The 23654-nt window shown below is 28.8% G+C and overlaps 1 protein-coding gene across 1 annotated transcript in view; it reads right to left on the reverse strand.

Moving 5' to 3' along the window:
* Nucleotides 1–13286, reverse strand: part of LOC129988848 (zinc finger homeobox protein 3-like) — a 415162-nt gene extending 401876 nt beyond the window's left edge. Inside the window, exon 1 of the mRNA XM_056097122.1 lies at nt 13249–13286. The gene's annotated coding sequence lies outside the window, so the exon portion shown is untranslated. The remainder of the gene's footprint in view (nt 1–13248) is intronic.
* Between the last annotated feature and the right edge of the window lie 10368 nt (nt 13287–23654).

The raw sequence follows: 23654 nt of genomic DNA on the forward strand, positions 1-23654 counted from the left end.
CAATGCAAGGATTGATGGGAAAAGTCCTTTTAGATCTGAAGTCTACTTAGATGACGAACTATCATGTGTCTTGAATAAATTTTTCAATCATTTTATAATTTCTCATGCTTTGGTTTGATTTGCTAGACTAATACAATACAATTTAAACAATACAGGAGTTAATGGAGAGAGCCTTTTGGAAATTTTAAAACTGGTCAGATGACGAGCTTTTAAGGCCAGGACCTTTTCAAAAAATTTTCATTTCACATCAACACAGGAATAACTGATTCCTTGCCAGGTACACCAGACTCCTACTCAAGATAAAAAAGAGCTGAAATAAGACTAAAACTCAAGTTCATCTAATCATAGAGCTAAGATTTCTTCTACAGATAAATGCAAGAAAAATAATAAAATGAAAATAAAAAGCATTACTTTCTATAGTTTAGTTACTGCTAATAAGAATAAGAAACATCTAAAAAGAAGAATGCTAAGAAAATATTGAAAATATTTTCACATCACATTTCATACATTTCACATCACATCACATTTCCAATGTTGAAAAAAAATTTTAATATATAACACAAAAAAAGTGGAGCACCTTTTCATTAGTATTTTTAATAGCAAATATCAAAGAGAAACAAAAGAAAAGTTGCTAACATCTATTTTATTGTTACAAATATTTGCAAAACCTGCACATGCCCGATAACATCAAAAAAAGTCAACAAATGACATGTCACGTCAGATATTCCCTTCCTGAGATTGCATCGCCTTTTTGAAGACACTTTTGATAGTTTTTCCTGTCCTGATAGAAGAGGTCATCTGTTATTTTCCAACGTAAGGTTAACGTGGTTAAAAATAAAAAGACCTCAAAAAAATTAAAAGCTAGTAAAAGATTTCTGTCAAGTGTATACATCCCACTAGATTTGAAAGAATCATTATTGACTGTCAGCTTAGTTTGGCTTTGACAACACAACACATACTTTTGTTGTTGTTATTATTTACGATTATTTTTGCAATATTTGAAAGGACTCATATATTACGTTGAAAATCTTTAGATTGCTTTTTGATAAGGAAAGGCTTCTGAGATGTCTGACACTTACCGGATCTTTATAAGGACTGTATCTAAAAATAGCAACTTTAAGCTTCTAGAAAACTAAAAATGTTTCATGAAAACAACATTCCGGAACTGTCCTAATTCTTGAAATTCTCAAGTCATCAAAATAGTATCTAATAAATATTATCATTGAGACACAATATGGTGATGTAGAAAATATCAATTTTTAATAAAAGTTCTTAAAAGATGATAATTCAAAGTCACTAAGTGTAAAAAAATCGTAAAATTTAGTTTCAACAAAGAGCAATTATAAAAATATTAAATTAGATGATTTTTTTTGATAAAATGTACTAAATGAAGAAAAAAATGCGTAGTATGGTGGCATACAAGTATAAACAGTATTTGAATGCTATTTTAACGCTAGAACTACCAATGTTAAATATATACCTAATTTTACCACACCTGTCAAATTGAAAGGGTTTTTGATCTTCATGGCTTTCATTGTCACTTTTGACTTAGTTTATGTAAATAAAAGGATATCATTTAACAAAAACATTTAATATAATAATTCATTAATTATTAATAAAAAACCCAAGAAAAATAGTTTGTATTTGCATTTATAGGATATCCAGTTAGAGTTCTTAGTTCTAAACAGAATCATAATCGAAATAAAATAGATCCTATTAGAATGGCTGCCTAACACTTTGGATCAATCAGTATAATTTCATATGAAAAATGTAATTTAAGTTTTTCCAGAAAATGTCTGAAAGCGATGTATAAATTATATAAATACGTATTGATTGCATAGATGATCCATAAAATATTATAAATTTTAAAATTGCTAAAACCGTCATTTTGGCGGGTTTTGGTATAAATAGGTTGATTGTGGAAGTTAAAATGGCTGAGTGAAAATTGCATACGAATATGTAATTGTTCTTATATTTCATTAAAAGTCGGCAAACAATATATAAATTATCAAAATTTTGAAGCATGAAATTTGGAAACCGTCAAAATGACGGTCTTGGAAGTTCTGTTATTAAAACGAAAATTGCAATAGAAAAGTGCTTCTGAAAAAGTATAATTCTAATATTAGCAAATAATAATAATAATCTGTCATTTATTTTTCGAAAAATTTAACTTTATTATACATTGCCACAACAGGTTCCATTCAGGGAAACAGCGGTGGCCTGGTGGTAAGGTCTCGGCTTCGGAACCGCATGGTTCCAGGTTGGAGACCCGATTTCACCGAAGAACCGTCGTGTAAGGGGGTATGGTGCATGTTAAATCCGTCCTGACCAAACATCCTCCCTCTGGTGTGGCGTGGAGAGTGGGTGCCAGCTCAGATGTCGTCCTCGTCATCTGACCGTGGTTCCAAATTACGAGGTCCGTCCCAAAATAGCCCTAGTGTTGCTTCAAACGGGACGTTAATAAAACTAAATTAAACTAAAAATCCATCCATGGAAATAAAATACCATTTTAACTGTGATTAACAAAAACAAAAATGGACGAACTGGTTTTTTTTTTTTTTTTTTTGTACCTTCTGACAATATGAAAAATATGAGAACTGAGCCCTAATATATCATTTATTCTTAATCATATTGTTTATTAGATGTCACACAAGGATTTAAATTCTTCTGTTCTCAAAATAATAATAATAACTTTAGCATTCGATTTTAACACTATCGTTTGCGAATCATTTGTTTTAAAATAATTTGACACAAAGCTTCTTTATCCTTCTAATATCTTTGCGACGTTGCTCGTTTGACAATACTTTTGTCATCTCTTTTCAAAATATATACAAGGAGGGGGGGGGGACGAAGCAAAAGATTACTAGAAATGGAAATAAACTTATAATTCTGCCAATAAAATGATCTCCCCTAAATTTTCTCGCATACCCTCCAATAAAAGTCTTACGATTTAAGTCTTAACCAGTAAATTCCACAATTGGCGAAGACTTAAATCGCCAATAAAAGTTCGCCAATTAAAGTCGTCGCTCGCATAAAATTGTGGGATTTGAGTAATGTTTTGCGTTTTCATTGGCTAAAAATAATTGCGAAATATAAATCTTTGGCGAGAATACATTATTTTTTCTGAATCCATTGCACAAATATATATTTTTTCCAGCCAATGTAGGCGCAATTTGGCACGGAATTGCATTTGTAGTCACAGGATCACATACTGAATTTTATTAAATTATTGCGACTATGCGCACCAGCGGAAGACCAGCATTTTGACAGACTTAATTCAAAATTTGATAACAATCAGCATTTCGGATGCTAAATCTGTGCTGCAAATTTCATTTATCTACTTGTTTTTGTATTGTAATTATCTTGTTATATTGTATTCGAACAGGCAAGCAAAACAGACTTCCTCCGAACAGATTTCGTTCAAAATTTAGTAGAATACAAAATCGGTCTGAAACCCATGAACCGCATTTCATTTGTTTGCTTGAGAGTATTTTTGAGTCATTTTCATGTACAGATAGACAGACAGACATAATATCAAAAATGTAGTTTTACGAACTGGAAGAGTAGAAATTCGCCAAAATTTTGAATTCGAATTTTTTGCCAATTGCAATACTTTCACTTTGTATACTTCGAAAAAGAGAAAGTAAAAACTTCAGGAAAAATCTTGAATACCGAAGAAATTTGGAGTCATTTTGGTAAAATCAAAAAACATATAGAAAGAAAGCAAGCGATCGAATCACAGGTGAACGACACAATGAGTGTTTCTATGCATTTCAGGTTGATAACTTAATGAAATTCAGCAATTTTAGTTTGATGTGTAGAATTTTATAGCTCAGTATATTATTACTAAAGTTAAAAAAAATATTTTCAAACATATCAATAATTTTTATCTACATTAACATCATATGCAGCAGTTCATGAATAAATTGCAATAATAGGAAGTATAATTTAATTAGTTAGCTTAAAACTACCTAACTAGCTTTAACAAACAAAATTGTCATTGGCTATAATGTTAAAATTCACGTTCAAAGCCTGTCCTTCTAAACTTTTTTCAACACAGTACAATTTTAAACAGTATTACATTGCAGGTCTGTCATGTTTGCCGGTTTAAAAGAATTCTTGCTTAAAGCATGAAATATAAGATTACATTGGCAAGATTTAGATCTAATTTTAAGAAAAGAATAAATGGGTTCACGTACTTGTTCATATTTGTTTTAAAAAACTGAAAGGCCAGAAAGTAAGGCGTGTCTTTCATGTTTCGAAATAAATTTTTAATTAAAAAAATAGCAAATAAAATTCAACAGTTTCAGTTTCAATAATTTATATTGGAATTAAAGTAAATTCGTAAATATGGCAACACGATTATAATATTGCACAGCAATTTATATTATTCCAAAAATATTTGTATCTTTCTGCGTTGTTCGTAAAAAAAAAGAATGAAAATTAGTCTGTGGTTTGATCAAAAACATTTATGTCGGACAATTAATAAATGAAAAATACTGCAAATTCTTACCGTTCTAAGCTATTATATCACCAATGGCGATTTAATAAACAATATTGTTATTCTTAATTAACATTAAAAAGTCCTCATGCTAATAAGTTGTATAAATTCAATACGTTAATTCTGAAATAATATCTGCAAAAGAATGTCTGTTAGGGGAATAATTCATATTGTTAACACATTTTAAACAATGAAATATATAATGAATTCTTGTAAGAATGTAGAAAAACAAAATAAGAAAAAAAATCACCATTTAGTTTTAACCCATTAAGGGAAACAATATAAGAGTAAAATAGTTAATCGGAATCAACCAACAACGGATTGTTGTGAAATTTCACAACATATAAAACTCTATAATACTGAGTAGAAAATTCAACTTTAACTTATGTTACTACCTTCAATGTGAAAACTGCAAATAAGTGGAAAATATGTAGCAACATAGATGCAGAAGGGAACGGAATTTTCCACTGAAAGGTAGCAGCACCTGGCAATGCTAAGAGTTAATACCAAGTATGTTCGGTTGATAATAGTATTGGTAAAAAAGCTCAATATTGACGTCAGTTACTTCTCTGAATATAGAAAATTGCAGATAAAACAATTAAATTTAGAAAACTATGAATTTTCCACTGGAAGGCAAAAACACCTGGCAATGCTAATAGTTAATATCAAATCCATCTTCCATAAATGTATAGTAGAGTATAAAAACCTATAATACTGAGTGGAAAATTCAACCTTCACTTCTGTTTTCCTTCAGTGCAAAAACTGTAAATAAGTGGAAAATATGGGAGCAGCAGAGAAAAAAATTGAGAACAGAATTTTCCATTGAAAGATAGCAGCACATGATAATGATAAGAGTTTATACCAAGTATGTCCGGTTAATAATAATACCGGGAAAAACCCAACATTGACTTTTGTCACTTCTCTGAATATAGAAAATCGCAGATAAAAAGAATTAAATTTAGAAAAATATGAATCAGTAAAGCAATGGAATTTTCCATTGAAAGGTAACAAGATTTGACAATGCTATGATTTAATATCAAATCCGGCTTTCATAAATGAATAGTATTTGTACAGTAGTATTTGTACAAAGTAGTCAGTATTTGTACAGTACTGAAAACAAACATCTGACGATGCTACAAGGCAATTAATATCAACTTCATTAAGTGCATGAACATATGCATTATATTAAATTATTATTTTCCTCTGGGAATAAACATCAAATATTAGCCACAGTTAATATGCTCGAATATAATACACAGTATTAAAACAGCATTTTTCACTGAAAAGTAACGCCTGATTTTGCATATCATTAAATATTATTAAAAAAAATCCATGGATCCGTTAATTTCTAACTAAAAACACTAAATTTGGCATTTAAAACTTCTTTCCAAATATAAGTAATATTTTCATTAAAAATGAATCGTAGAAAAAAGTGTTACTTTTCAGGGGAATGGGGAATTCTACTATTATGCATAAAAATATTTTTTAAAAAATGTACAATTTAATATATCATGAATCACTTGCTGTGAAAATTCGAAAACATAAATATATATTTCATACATTATACAACTAGACAAGATTATTCCATTTCAGATAATATCAGATATAAATTCCGTATGTCTCGTTTGTAACATTTCCTTAGTTACGTGAATCCTTATTTAGCGCATTGGTGTCCGTCCATTTAGACACCAATTAACTCTCCTAAGACGGTACAAAACCTTGGGATAGCTTACCACATAACTTAGTATGATATCAATATAATTGCAGATCCATTCTTCTTAATTTTGCTTGAATTTTAATTTTAATTTATGAAGTTAGAATTCTTAAAATAAATAAAAATTTTACAATGAATAATTTTTATATATGGATGCATATATTATAGAATGATTCTGATTTCGTCGCTTTTGCCTGACCATATTCTTAAAATATGATATCAATATAACGTAAAACAAATATACTGATCCGTATTGTATCTAATTTTCTCAGAGTATTGTTTATAGTATAATCAGAGTAAATTTATATAATATGACGTCTACATAATGTATATATATTCCCTTTAACTTTAAAGCTTGGTTTAAAATAGCATCAAATAATCAATCCAACACCTAGAAGAGTTATTAAAAAAAATCTATATTTAAATCTCATCTAAACATAGCACCAATTCCGAAAAGAGAACTACACCCACGCGCCAATCTTTCTATTTTCGAATGTTTATTTCTAAAGCGTATCTTTTATTAGCTCAAAAATATTTTATTCTTCACGATTGTAGAGTAAATTAATTTTAGGTAATATTAAATAAAACGATGTGATTTAGCTAAAAAAATCGAGTTAGAGTAGGTCGATATCCTATCTTTTTTATGAAGAAACGGAATCATATTAATTTAAGTAAATCAAAGAAAAATAAGGAAGATAGAAATTATTTTTTTTCAAATGGAATTTCAATAAATAAAACAAAATATTTTCACGACAAAAAAAATGAATTTCAAGATTAAAATTTTTCAAGTACATTTAGATTTTTTTCTGATATAACCATTATACCATATTCCTAAAATATAACTATGCAAAACGAAAATAATAGGCTTAGCACAATCAAAAAATTTGTTATATATGAAGCGTCTTCAAATTTATATTAAATCGTAGTGCATGTTTCACAAAATCATAAAGACAAAACGCACTCAGTATAATTCAATGACTGATCTAAAAATTAGTACTAACAATAATTTTGAAATATATTTAAAACTTTCTATGCATTATATGCTGTTATTTTTATAAAACCATGCAAAAATAGCAAGCATCGATACAATCAAAAGAGTTATGGAAAATTCGTTAAAGAACACATTGCCATAACATTCAAATATATCAGAAAGGTCACAGTTCATGATAGTCACACCCACCTAAGAAAAGAAATAATTAGGACATCTCAATTAACCTAACTTTTACAAATATATTTATTACAGATTGCAGTGAGATTCAAAATTAACGAATATGTTTTTTTAAAAAAAAGAACTACATACAAAAAATAATAATAATAAATCTGACAAGTGCTTACTTTTGGCGAGAAAAAGAAAATTCTTTAGTAAAATATGAAGAACAAGATTACGGTTCCTGAATATGAAAGGATTAAAAAAAAAAAGGAGAACTAAAAAAAAAATATAAAGCCACGAAATCTTGAACAGGAATTAAAGAGCAATAAGCTGTCTTGACCGAACTTTAGAGATGCTACTAACGCCCATTCCATAATGCAACCTGAATACTACTTCACTTGATATTTGGCAATAGTTACTGAACTTCCTCGAAGTGAAATAATTTTAGGGACTTCCAGGGTTCAAGGTGAGTCACAAACCTTTTCCTCTCGGGTGGGTGTGACTACAGTGGACTGTGACCTCACTCAAATGTCCTTTAAAAAGAAGAGTAGGAAAAACAGAGAAATTGAATTACAGGCGGAAGTTTCTTAATTTTGTAATAGTTTTAAATGGTATAACCTTTAAGTAGGAAGTAAGGATTTAATTCCGAGAAAATGGAAGAAAATAAAAATGATCACGTTCTGATCAGTGACAATGGAGGATTGAACTATTCGTTCAAGTTTAAACTAATGGTTAGAGTGTAAAACGTCTATAAACAAAACAAAAGAGGGTTTAAAAGATGGTTTAAAAATAAGATGTTTCTCTTAACTCCATAAAGAAAAGTCTCACTAATTATTATTTAGCTGATTTTATAATATAGACAAAATTGAATTATTTAAGAGTTTTAGAATAAAGAAAAGGGTTAATTGTACGGTGGATTGTTTAAAAATAACATCCATATTTTAATATTGTTAAAACATTTTTTTAAGATTTATTAATATTATTTTTTATTTCACTAAATTCCATATAAAAAATATTTTTTAGGCTTAAATAAAAAAAATCTTTACTTCAGAAATTAAATTTTAAAATTGATTCCTGAAATGATGATTATTTGTAGTTAGTTTTTTTTTTAACTTCAAATTTAAAAGAGTGTGAAATTAAAGTGATATAAATTAAATTTAAATTCTGCTTATTTCACTTGAAATAATCTTATTTTGAATCGATATTATTAATATATTATAGTTTTGAAGACATTTCTTGAAATGAATTCTAATAAAAATGCCAAGAAAGTATTTGTAAACAAAATAAAATATTTAGATGATATAGCAAATTTTAATGTTAGAAAAAGCATAGAAAACGATATAATTGGGTAAATACTCTGTAAGAATATAAAGTTAGTTATGACTTGATTATTAAGTAACTGAATTCTAATATGAATTTATTTTTTTCACTCTTTAAGCCTTTTTTCTCGAGAAATGCGGCAAATATTTCATTGAAATTTTACAAATGTAATTTTTAGCGGATGACATATTTAATGAAAATATTTTATTTCAGCTTTAATGAAAACATTTGTTATGAATTTGCTGAGTTTAATGGATATCTTTTATATGGATATATATATATAATTAGCTACGAGTCAGTATTTCCATTTAATCGACACTGTTGCTTCTAAAATAACCACGGATTTCTTTTTAAAAATTGATCTTGCGTAAAATATTATCTAAATACAAGACAATAGGCATGGATATTGATGATCGTTCATTCCTAGGACATTTAATTAAAATGCAATTCGATTTATGACTATTAGCTGGCCTGTACATTTTGTATTAATGATACATTTTCTATTATTATATAAAGATAATATATTAATTTACAAATACAACAACTTATCATCAAAATTCAAAATATGCTATTTAAAGGCCTAGTAAATTAAAAACACCAAATTAAAAAAATTCTATCAAATTTTTGTATATAAATATAATTTTGCTAATACTTTTTTAATGGTATCAATGCAAAAGTTCTTTATAAGAGAAAAATGCATGATAACGAATATATCTATACAAAAATTGGGAACGTTTATCTTTTTACTTTTACTTTTTATTAAAATGTAATTAACTGATTTAATACAGCTTTCTATTGTACCATGACAAATTTAACAATACAGCAACTTATCATCAAAATGTAAAATGTAAACTAAATTAAAAATAATAAATTGCAAAAACCTCAATTTAAAAAAAAAATCTATCAAGTTTTTGTATATAAATATGATTTTGTTTATACTTTTTAATGATATCAATGCAAAAGTTCTTTAAAGGAGAAAAATGTAAAATAAAGAATAATTGTATGCAAAAATTGGGAAAGTTTATTTTTACATTTTTACTTATTATTAAAATGAAATGTATTGCTTTTACACAACTTAATCACTTAAATACCATACAACTTCATTGTTTTTACGTAATTTAATATTTAAGTACCATAACTTAAATTTTTTAGTAATATCAATCCTATTTAAATGTTTGGAGCAACTTTGCATACAACGATGTGCTGGCTCAAAGTCATTGACCTTCTAACATGGAAATTGGCATAACACTGTTACTGACATTGTGTTCAAGGTGTTTGGCTCTTCAAAAATAGTTATTTAAAAAAAAAATCGCTATTTTCAAATCCATATATCTTTAATTTCGAGCATAATTTATAAAAATTACATAGCAGTTTTATTTTTCTGTAAATCTTAAACGTCTAATATTACAATGAAATTAAGAGTAAAGTCTTTTATCCTCTCAGATGTAGTACATTTCTGTAAAAATAGACTTTAAAAGGAAAGATACAATGTACTACTAAAGGTAGTACAAAATAATCTCCCAACAAAAAATATCTTCAGCAGAAAGATAGCAAATAGAATGTAGCATAAAACTTATAAGAGTAATACAATTAAGTTAGGGCTCTTTATATATCATTACTGTTCGATTGAAGAGTTTAGAACAAAATATTCAAAATAATTTCCGGAAAACAAAACTTTTAAATAATTTTCAACTCAAAAACGATTAAGTCATGTGTTTAATTCAACGAAACATTAGTACTCCATTTCTGTACAGTAATATTGCATGTAACAAGCTTTTTAATAATTTTCAACTCAAAAACGATTAAGTGATGCATGCATTTCAACGAAACTTTATTTTAATACTCCAATTTTGCGCGTTAATATTGCATATAGCAAACTTTTATATAATTTTCAACTCAAAAATGAGTAAGTGATGCATTCATTTCAACGAAACATTATTTTAATACTCCATTTTTGGGCATTAACATTGCATATAGCAAACTTTTTAATAATTTTCAACTCAAAAACGATCAAGTGATGCATTCATTTCAACAAAACATTATTTTAATACTCCATCTCTATGCATTAATATTGCAGTAGCAAAAATGGTTAAATAACACTTCTTGATTTTATACGTAATCAGACATATTTCAACTCAGAAAATTCTGTGGAAGCTTTAATTTATGATGCAAATAAGTAAGGTAGGATTTAATGGATTAAGAAAACTGAGACATACTGCTTTTAATTTTATTTAAAAGACTAATGCAAGCATAAAAAAATTCAACGATTGTTTTATGAAACTGTCTGTATTCTTTACATTTAATGAATGTTATTTTGGATTTAGATTCCTATTCTTGATTCTGTGTGAGACAAGCAATAAAATCGTCATATTTATGGATTTTTTTTTAAATATCTTTTGAAAGTTTTTAAACGCGACCAAATATCTAAAAATTATTTTTTTTCTCTTTTGTTAAATATTTGATGAATTATCTGCGGGCTAAATCTTACAATTAAAACTTTCAAAGATCCAATTCAAAATTAGTAAGGGGAAAAAAACCTTTAAAAACTCTTGAGGTGAGAACTTAGATACAATTTTGATCAAGCAGAATAAGTTTTTAAATCAAATACTTTTATTATTTTTTAAGATTGTTATTATATTATTACCAAATAATAAAATATTACTAAATGTTTACATTATAACCCTTTCAGTGATTCTGATATAAAAATCATTTTTCTAGTCATAAATGTATTAATACCACAAATTACAGCTGAAAGTACTGAGAAAACTCCAAGGCCTTTTCATTTGCTGGAAACCTCTAACCGTTTGTGAAGTACTTGTAAAGATTATATTAGAATAGACATAGATTTCAGAAAAATAAATTTAACAGATCTTATTAAAAATTGCTTTCAACAATTAGAAGAAACAGTAAGGGATGCAAGTACCTCAGCAGAACTTTACAATAAACACGTGACTTAAAAAAACTGCCACATTAATTTGAGGTTATTTCGAATGCTGCATTAATAAAGCATTAAATGCACTGTTGTACTAAATTTTAGTAAAAATGCTCTGTTTCGTTGTAGCTTCGATATGACGTGTACTTCGATTTGTCTCGGAAACTGACTCTCTATTTGATCTCAGAATTAATTAGAATTAATCAGATACGTATCTCTATTTAACTCAGATTTAATTCTCCGTTCAACTCAATTCTAATTACGAAAAATGTTTATATTTGTGATTCATATTAATTTAAGAATTATGTTCGGTGTGAGCTTAGAATTAATTGCGAAATATGATCTAATGCATGCCTTGATTTAACTTCTTTTTTTATTTCAGCATTAATTAAAAAAGATTTGATTTATGTTTCAATTTGTTTCAGAAATATGTTCGATTTGATCTCAGAATTAATTAGATACGTATCTCGATTTAACTCTCCGTTCAACTCAATTCTAATTACGAAAAATGTTTAAATTTGTGATTCAGATTAATTTAAGAACTATGTTCGGTGTGAGCTTAGAATTAATTACGAAATATGATCTAATGCATGCCTTGATTTAATTCTTTTTTTTTTTTTTCATTTCAGCATTAATTAAAAAAGAAGTTTTGATTTAAATTTCAATTTGTCTCAGAATTATGTTCGATTTGACCTAAGAATTAATAATAATAATAATAAAAGACTTTGTACGCGCCAAGGGTTCATATGTAATTACTCAAAACTTAATCTCAATATTAATTAAATTTCAAAAATTTCAATTTTTTTTTTCTATTTTTCTTACGATTACTTTTATGCATCGCTTTTTGAACATTCTCAACTTAAATTGCTAACGATTATTATTAAATATCCTCTGTATTGAGCGAGCCATCGGATTATTAAAAAAATAAACGCGTTTTTAATTAAGCATAAAAGTAATTTTCTTTGAACAGTACTTGTTCGAATAAGTTCTTTCAAAAGAAATTATAAAACGATAGTATACATTTCCATAAAGATAAAGTAAAATAATTATTTATTTTAATTAATTAAAATGATTAATATGGATCACTATGTAAAAAAGTTTGTTTTTAAATTGAAAATCTTTTCATGGATTAAATTTAAAAAAGTAATAAAGCCTGAAAACTTTTCAAAGATGACATTTACATAGGGATATTCAGTATCTGTCTAATTAATAACAAATTAAAGAACAAGTTGATTAATTATGACCTCCATTTCTTAAAAAGAATTTGATTTAGGAAAGGTGTGCAAATTTTGAAAAGATTATTTACCCGAAAATATTAACCGGCAGTTAGACGCAAAAGTTGATTCTTGCATTGTACAAAGGAATATACGAATTAATATCTAATTGCATACCATTGAAAATTTGCAAATCTAAATTGAAAGTCTGAGAATTAATGATTTTTGCGAACAGGTGGTATTACTATGTTAAATCCTTAATAACATACGTTTAAAACGTTTAGTTAATTCTTTGTAATTGGTATTAATTCGTAGAATCTACGTAGAGGGATTTCCCCTCCTTTCTTCATTGTTTTGAATAGCCGGCGTGTCAGAATGCCTGAAAAAAAGAACAAGAAAGAGGAGAAATTAATTTACCGTTCAGCAGTCGGGGTGGGCGAACTTCCTTTCCGCAGACGATTATAACCAATAGAAAGAATCCACTTTCATAGCAATGTCTTCAGCAACGCAAAATATAAAAAGTGAAAAAAAATCCGAAAAATTCCCACAGATATGACGACGAAAAATCCCTTGGGAAAAAAGTAAGTATTGTTGTATAATCGCAATTACAAAAAGAAAGAAAAGAAGAAAAAAAAAACTGTTCAGTTTGATGATGAATAACCACCAATACAGTTGCACACAGTCCAAACCGCTTAAAGGGTTGTTGATCGAACAGGTCACTACTTCTTCTTCTCGGCGACCACCCTTCGTAACAACAACAACAATAAAAACATCAACAACAAAAAAAATCCTTGTATTCGGCGGGACGGAGCCTGTATTGCACACGTTCAAACGCGGCGGAGTGCCGTCACCATCTAAAACCAGGCGTCCGACTACAATGAGAGTTATGTTAAAAATCACGTAAGAAAAAAAAGGAAATAAAACAGGCGAGCGAAAAAAGAGAAAGAGAGGGGGAGAGATAAAAAAAAAAAAGATTCTTAAAATGGAAAACCCAGCGCGCGCGCAAAGAGCGTATTCTTTGGCGCGCGCTACCTCAGGAAAACGATTGGCCATCATCCATCCGTTACCATAGCGACCCGTGCCTCATTATGATATTCAAATAGGTTCCCGTACATAAATGAATACCCAGTCGCGCATCCAGATTGGCTGACGCATTTTATCCAAAAACTGATGCAGAGCCTTTCGGAGGAATGCCATTAGCATCTTCCCGCCTTTTTATTGGAAGAATTTTTTAGCATCCTCCCCCGCACCCACCTTCACATTTCCTTCTTCCTTCCTTCTCGCTCGTGGAGTGACAAACAGGCAAATGTCATTCCCTTCGAAAAAGATACCTCCATAGGAAAAAAAAAAGAAAAAAAATTTTGACTTTCTTTTCTTCCACGTTGTATTCTTTCATCATCTCTACTCTCTGTGCTATCGTTTGAGGTGAGTTTCTTTTTTGTAGAATCGTCTGCGATTATTTGGGAAAGAGCGGCATTCGAGGTTGGGATGCTCAGGAAGAAATGTTCTCGATCAAGATCACTCTAGGTCAAGATCACGGTCAGGACCTCAGTTTTGCCAGCAGTAGTACGTGAGGTAAGTTTTGAAGTTAGAAACGGCTTTTGTCTATGAAGAATCCATCACCCCCCCCCAGAGTATGATAAAATTGCAAAGTTATTCCATGTGTTGTTACAACCAAGCATCTTGCATGTCTTTAACCTCGCAAAGAAATTATAATTTCATTGGAAGAAGAAAAAAAAAAAAGCATTCAAAGCAATGTCCAAATGAAATTATATTTAATGACAAGAAATATAATTGGGTGGTAAAAAAAATTATATTTGAGATAGCTATGCTCACGTGGAAATTAGGCCAAACCACTCCAGTCTTTTGCCATGACCAAAGCTTTTAGTGTACATATTTTTACAATTAGATTCTGCTCATGATAAATGAGCTTGGAATTCAACGGCGCCCCAAAAATCAAAGCATTCCCATATCTTGGAACCCTTAGCACATTACTCCATTAGCAATCGAACCATGGATCTTTCAAACCCCTTTTGTTATGTGTATTGTCTTTGAGAAATATAACCTCTTAACAATTCTTCAATTTCATGATGAAGAAAGATATTTCTAATGCAGACTGAAAACAGGAGTCGTTACCTATTTGTTTGGAGCCGTGGCATAGTATTTGCTAAAGTAAATGTAGCAAATATATTCTTGCAACAAAATTTTGATTTTGATGCGGGAAAACACGACCGATAATGATATGTATAAAACACATCGAAATCAATGACGTGCTGCTCAGTATAAAATTCTGGTCAGGCTACTTTTTCTCATCTTTGCACTCTAGATTATCGCTTGGAAGATTTGCATGCTATACAGTTTCATATAACAGAAATTGATTGTTTTGGCACAATCGAAATTTTTGCAATTGGGATCTTATCAATTAGCAGAACACTAGGATATATCATTTACAATAAACAGATGAGTGACTGGATTCTATAAATGAATCCTAAGTCTGGCATTCAGAATACCAGAAAACAATACATGTTCAGTATCCTCAACAAACAAACTCTTATAATAAATCTCAGGTACTGCTGCACATAATAGTCGAACAATGAACCTTTTTTCCGCTCTGTCCTACGCAAAACTGAAAAGGATATTGTATTTAGAAATTTTATTTTTAAAACGCACCATCTAAGTATTCTATGATTTAATCGGACGTTATAGTACGTACTTTAAATACTTTGTGATCATCTGAAAAAAAAAAAAAAAAATACTATATTAAAGGACAGATGGTTTTCTCATTAAGAGGGATATATTGACTCCTTAGAAAAAATATGATTAATATTTGTTCATTTTGCCTTAATTTAGCAAATTTTGTTATGTGTCGATACATCTTTGTATTTGTACTTGGTTATTGACTGCTGTTTAGGGAAATGCAGAATATCTGTTTTGAAAATATGATACTAATAGAGATAGTGATCTTTTTAATAAAGATTTCTGTGACTTTCATCACCTGGTTTGGCTTAACCGAGAGGAGAATTTCAAATGATCGGAGTTTCGAATTATTAACCCTTTTAATGACTTAAGGAAGGATATGTGCTCGAACCTAATTCGGGTGTATCTAAAAGCTCCAGTAAAAAAATTTGACAATCATCTGCTAGATTATCTGTATTATTTTATGTAGCATAAACCCCAATTAAGAACATTTAATTAATTTTCTAATAAGAAATTAACCTTTTTGTTACCCTATAATAAAGGATATCTACACCAATAATGTTGGACATAATGTAATTATATAGAACTCCATATTGGATTCCAACATAATTGTATAGAATTAAATGCAAACTAGATAGTATCAATATAGTCTGCCTTGAGTTGCCCTTATTAAATATATTCCAAATATATTAGTGATCTAAAAGAATTAAATTAAGTACAACTTAACGTGACAGTAGAGTTTAACACAACAGGGTAAATTTTCATCTTTTTACTCTATGCTATCTGTTTCAACGTAATTTGGTCGTAACTTAATAATATAGAACTCCATATTGGATTCCAATATAATTATATAGAACTGAAGACAAATCAGATAGTATCAATATGGTTTGCCTTGGGATTCCTCCTTTCAAATATATTCCAAATAAATCAGAATTAAAATAAAATTGAATACAACTTAATGTAACAGTGGAGATTGACGCAACAGAGTAAAATTATATCTTTTTATTAATTTATTAATTTTTTTGCAATTCATCTCGGAAAACATATACTACAATTAATGATAAATACTACTTTGTTCACTTAACTATTAACTGTCCGTACGTCCTGTGTGTCTCCAATATGAAGTTTAGAACTTTTTACTGTGAAATTAAATAATTCATAGTCGTAACATTTCGACGCAAGAAGTATGTGGCATCCATAAGAAATTAAACCTCAGTCAAATGCCAAATAAACACCTATTCAAAGAAGACATCATCTCGATTGGGGCTTTACCGCAACCAAACTGATCAGGCTTTACTACTTAAAAACGAATAGATATTTCAAATAAACAAAACAGCAAAATTAAATAAAAACAATTTAGCAGGGTTTTTTTTTTTAACCTGTACTAGCTGCAATTTGCAATTTTCATATGCAGGTCATTCAAATAAAAGGTCATTTACATGTTATTAAATTTTAAATGAATTAGGTCTTTAACTTCAGAAGCATTAGAAGAAATATAACTTCTGATTTCAAAAAGTACGGAATCAAAATTTCGTCTTGAATTGATTAGCAGAGCCAACAACAACAAAAAAAAAAGGTACAAAAAAAAAGTTTACTTACATAATAAGGATACTTAATACATATATATTGCTGTAATATGTGTGTAGTTTTATATGATTTTTTCCATTTATTTTTCATGATAAAGGCTGACGTTTTTATCGAAAAACAAAACCTAAATACAGGGGTTTAGCAAAGTGCTCTTGCACATCAAGATATTTATAATTTTGTATACATAACTGTTAAAAAAAACCTAAACAAAGATTAAAAAACTCAATTTTTTTTTCATTCGCAATTTTATTCAAAGAAATTTAATTTAAAGTATATTTATATTTCAGAATCAGCCTTTTTTTAAACAAAAAAGTAAATACTGTTTGCTAGTTGACTAGACTAAAAATCTGCTCCTTTTCTAGAAAAATTTTCAGCACTCGATGCAAAGGGGGGGGGGGGAGCGTTGCACGATATTTTCACAATTATATTAAGAAAAATTGCATAATTAGAGCATAATTTTTTTCAGCCAAGTCATGCTCCAATAACGATTGCAAACAACAAATAATTCTTAAATAATTCTAATTACGTAATTAATTAAGAAATAATTAAGTAATTCTTAATTAATTCTCTAAATAGAATTTGTCGTGACACTTAGATATGCACACACACACTTCTCTCCTACACACACACACACAAAAAAAACAATTTAAAAAATCTTTAAAATTAGGTAGATACGTCTAAAAAATGAATTCATAAAAATATTTAACTGTGCAATTAAAATCAAGATATTTACTATAAACATTAACGAAACGATGGTTTTTTCTAAAGTTCCTCTTTTCATAAATGAATATTGCTACCCAAGAGCTAACCCTTTCGTAAAAGTTATGAGTTTTCTAATAATTACTGTCATTAAGTGTCTATTATTATAATTATTATCATTAAGTTGATAATTATTATCAATATAGTTAATAGTTAAGTATAATAATGCATCGCAATAATTGTAGTTTTAAAGCATGTACTTATAAAATTATTTAAATAATTAATCTTACATTTTAAATATATTGGAGAGAATTATTATTTTTATTTCGGAATATTTTGAGTATGACAATAAACAACAATTTAATCAATTTAATATTACGCTGTAATAGATTTAAATAATATTATATGCATTTTTAACTATGATATTAAATAAATCTTCAGAAATTAAAAACCGGATAGGTTTATAGATTCTTCCTCTTGTCCCTTTTTGACACCCATAATTTTTGAGCACTTTTTTTCCTGTTAGAAATGACAGTAGAAATAATTAAATACTCAGAAAAAAAAAAGAAAACTAATATGGTATACTAGATCATTATAACAATTTATTCCACACTTTATTTCTATATTTCAGCAGCAATATTTAAAATAATGAACGCAGAATAATGGAATGGAAATTCGCAATAATAATGTAATAAAAGCTACAAGATATGAAAGATTAAATTTTATAAATTATTCTTGACCAATATAAAAAAATGAAATTTTAATCTTGATAAAGAAATATTTTATATACTATTGATATTTGGCAAATACGATAAAGCCAATACAATAGACTCACCATATAATCACATGACAAATGTTATTGCACATGAATCATGTTTTTTTTTTTTTTTTTCCTGATAAAATGACGACATATAAAGAAATTCTTTAAAGGCTTAATTTTTTTATTCCTTAATTTTTTTGTAGGATTTCCGCTAACTTCATCGCTGTCAGACAAAATATTTTCATTCAAATTTTCAGTTATGAAGAATTTAAATAAAATTAAACGTATCACAATTCATAATTATTATGAAAAGCAAAAATATACTTTCTTCTAAATTTTTCCACTTATCAATTCTGTTGAATTGAAAGAGACAAGTGTCTTTATTTGAATTAAAATAAAACAGATAGATATCTTTGATGCTCATCGGAGGCAATGACATCGAATAGCATCGAATCCATATAGATAGGCAATGACATCGAATTCACATCGATAGACAATGGCATCGAACTCACATCGACAGGCAATGACATCGAATTCACATCGATAGGCAAAGACATTGTAGGCAATCGATGCTCATCGTAGGCCTGAGGTGTAATTAAGATTTATCTTTAATTGTTATGAAAAAGAATGAATCAAGCCCAGGGCAAAACTACGCATGTAAAGGGTTATGCTACGTTAGATTTTAGAAAGAAAAATTCCTAACTGATTGTCTTCGCATGAGTAATATATCAACCAACCTTCCTTCAAAATTAATTATTAGATCAAAGATCCTGAGCCCAACTGAAAACTCCCAAAAAGGAAACAGAACTTCCTTTTTTTTTTTTTTCCTTCTTTTTTTCATCTTTGAAGATCTTTCTCATCCTATATTCAATGTGAAGGGCGATCGAAAGTGGATCAAGCAATACTTTGACCCAATTTACACGAGGGTACAATACAACACGGAAACATGGGACGCACACACAAAAAAAAAATGGAGGAAGCAGCAGCAACAACAAAAAAAAAACCCGGGGCATTCACCTTTGCCATCGGTCACAAACACAGTCACGAGATGGATATAAAAAAAAGTAGAACTTATATACCTTTTCCCTAGACAGACACACACAAAAACATATATAAAAAAAAGTACAAGTAGCAGAGAGGAAGCTGAAAAAACATGACAAAAAAACTTAGCTACTTGTTGAAGACGTACGCCAAGGAGCTAGAAAGGAGGGAAGAAATAAATAAAAAAAAAGAGAGAGAGAAAGGAGAGAAAGATAGGGAAAAATATAATAATAAAAAAAAGAGGAGAAAGGCACACAAAAATAGGTTGGGAGGATCCAGATCTCTGAACCGGGAGATGTAGTAACCTGCAGCCTCAGGGCACCGAGGTCTCCAGCCAATAGACTTTCGGCTGGAGAATTTTGAGAGGGCTATGTCTGGACGTTGGCGCAGATGGCCAAGGGCCAGATGGGATGACCAGTTGGCTCCGGACTGGGAAAGGTGTTGGTAGTCTTTGCTCTTCTATGTGTCTCATCTAACCAACATATGGATGTATCTTAAATTTTCACGTAAGTCTTGGTTAAATTCGACAATATATGGTATTGTATAGAATATTTAGGAGTGTGACTCACAGGATTAAGCATTAGGTAATTCTTGTTATTTTGTGATATATGGAGTGTGATCACAGATTATGTATAAGGTAATTGTTGTTGTTATTACGTAACATGTGGAGTTTTTAGCTACTTTTGATAGCTATTTAAATTCTATTTTTTTATTTTAATTATGAGCTTTTTACCTATGTAACGCCACTTTTGGCACACATCTAATCATCATCAAAATATGGAGTGTGACTCACAGGATTATGTATAAGATAATTTTTGTTGCATTATGTGATGTGTGGAATTTTTAACTCCTTTTGCATCTAGTACATACGCATATGAAAGAATTTTTGAATAGCTAGTCCTTTGATAGCTATATAAATTCTATTTTTTAAAATTTTAATTATGAGATTTTTACAGGTGTAACGCCACTTTTGGCACACACCTAATCATCATCAGAATACATCAGAATGTGGAGTGTGACTCACAAGATAATGTATAAGATCATTGTTGTTATTATGTGGTATATGAAATGTGACTCACTGGATTATGTATAAGGTAACTGTTATTATTATTATGTGATATTTCATTTGTTGCACGTGATTCATTTTAATTTGATATTAAAAATGCTTTAATTTTGGACAAAGAAAAATTTGGTGTGGTATTGTGGAGTGGTGTTTAATAAAATTCTAATACTAAATTTTCTGGAAGTCTTATCGGAAATATATATAAGAAATATATCTTGAAGAATACATAAAAGGCCTGTACAAATATTGCTATTATAAATTAGAATAAAGTAACTTGTGTTTTTTTTTCTGCTAGTAGTTACAGAATTATGTATAAAGTAATTATTGTTGTTATTATGTGATATTTCATTCGTTGCAAGTCATTGATTTTAGTTTAACATTAAAAATGCTTTGATTTTGTAGAATTAAAAATTTAATGTGGTATTCTGGAGCAGTGTTTAATTAAATTCTCATATTAAATTTTCTGGGAGTTATATTGGTAATATAAGCAAGAAATACGTCTTGACGAATGCATAAAAGGCTTGTACAAATATGGGTATTATAGATTAAAATATAGAAATCTGCATTTATTTTGCTAGTAGTCATTAAATTTTCATTAAAAGTTAGTTTTAAGAATGCATTTTCGTGGTAACATCGATAATTGTAAAGTGTTTGAAATTGTAAGGTTATCATTAGAAATTCATTGTATTAGGAGGGGAAAATCGCTAAGATTTGCTTTTGCTACAATGGAGTACGACGGTATAATGAATATATATGATTATGCAAACGATTTCTAGATAACACTAAATGTGAGATCGTTACAATAAATTTAATTACAGTAATCTATACTTTTTTAGACACTCAGTAATTATTAATTTCCTCAGCAAAGGTTAGTTTTAAAAATACATTTTGCATGATAATGCAGAATACTGATTAGTGTTAAAGTTGTTATTTTTAATAAAAAATGTCTATGAAAAAATATATTTTTTGCTTTTTTACTCTAATAAAGATATAACTCATATTATTTTATGACTATTTAATGATTCAGTTAGATCATTAAATGCATGTATGAAATGATTAAAACTATAATCAGAAATTTCTGATTAATCAAAATTTGATCAGTAATAAATTTCTGATCAGTAAAATTTCGGATTAACTTTCAGTAAACCTATTACTGAAAGTCAACCAGAAAACCTAATTTTTTAACGGAAAATAAAACATTTTAATCTATTGATGTATACAATATAATACAATAATATTTTTGTTCAATGATTAGTCAGATGGCAGGATGACATTTAACAATCACATATGTTATGCCAATGGTATTGCAAAATAAGATTAAAGAATAAACAAATGATTATAAATTAATAATAAATAAAGCTTGATATAATTTATACAGAACATTTTGTTCTTTAGCACGAATGATGTAATATTTTCTCTATTAATTTCGCAATTCTTATTTACAAAATATATGTTAAGGTGTTTTTTTTATAAAACAATTGAAGGTTCAAGTATGTCTATGATACTTCCCAAACCTGTGCTTGTATGACTATATAAAATCTTCAAATCTTTAGCTAATAATGATTCAATATTTATAATGCAGCTATCATTTTATTTTAATAATCCTAATTTTTGAATACAGTTTTCCATTAAAGTCACAAGTGGAGGCAACAATACAATAAGAGACCAATCGAATTCTAACTATCCCTAATCCAATTATTTCGGATGTTTGTAAGGGAAAGGAGGAGGGGGGGGGAAGAAATCCGGAAATAAAATCTTTTTGAGTAAAAATAAGTTAGACTGTGAAAACGGCTGAGTTTAAGTGATGTATTCAAGCATATCTAAATACAGAATGTAATTACACAAAATATGAGTAAGTCATGTCAAACTAGGAGTAAATTAAGACATAAAATAGTATAAAAGAATATCACCATTCTTTTCACCATTCACCAATAGACAATCAACATTTTGTAGATTTCGAATTCTGCAAAATGGTGATTTCGTAGAATGGCAAATTTGGCGAATTGATTTAAATTTTCATACAATGTGTAGTTTATTGTTAAAATTTAGCGAATATATTAATTATTAAAATTCAGCGATAGGTTGCCCATAGTTTAATTATTAATGTTGAAAAACACAAGGTTTTACAGAAGAAATTATATCTGGAAATGTGAGCATTGCACAATTCTGCAATATTTTAATTCTGCTCTAGCAATCAGATTTTAAATATTTCCAATCTCAATTGTAAAATTCAGTCATTTAAATATAACAAAATTTTATGCTGAAATCGAAATCATTCTCTGCATTTTTGTCTTTTTATATAATTACGTATCCAATAATCTCTCTCTACTAATAATGAAGATTCGTATACATCCGAATGTTGGCGCAAGAAATTGCCAGCTTTCATGATTTCTGAACACATATCGTTGGATATGTGTTCAGTGATAATGATATCGGGTCGTCTATGGTTGAAGACACTATAGACTATGACCCAAACGAAACTATGGAGGAAACTTCCCCTGTTGTTGATCTGCAAGAACAACTAACAGTAATCTTTAAAACCCCTACTTCCACCGATAATCTTAATGTTAAAGAAAAATAAAAAAAAAAAACAGCCCATTCCATTGGGTTAATTCTAAAACTTTCATCCTAAGACAATTGGCCCCACTGTCTATGACAAGTACACAAGGAAATATCATGTCAAAAGACTGCAATGATTTTCTATCCCGAATTTTGACATCATTATTTGTCTTTTGATTTTTTAATATTTTTAACAATTTCTTGAATTTTCATCTTACCGTTATCTTACTTTGCAAATAGTTCTCCATATTTTGGATTTTATGTCATTTATATGATTAATCTTTCATTCATAGGTTTGTAAATACCTTCCATTTTTTACCATTTGATTGGCGCAGTTTGAGCAAACATGGCTCTTGCGCCATTAAACTTCAATCAACCAACCAACCAACCCGAATGTTGGCGCTGTAGAAGAAAATT

Source organism: Argiope bruennichi, chromosome 10 (genome assembly GCF_947563725.1).
Source record: "Argiope bruennichi chromosome 10, qqArgBrue1.1, whole genome shotgun sequence".
Taxonomy (NCBI): Eukaryota; Metazoa; Arthropoda; class Arachnida; order Araneae; family Araneidae; genus Argiope; species Argiope bruennichi.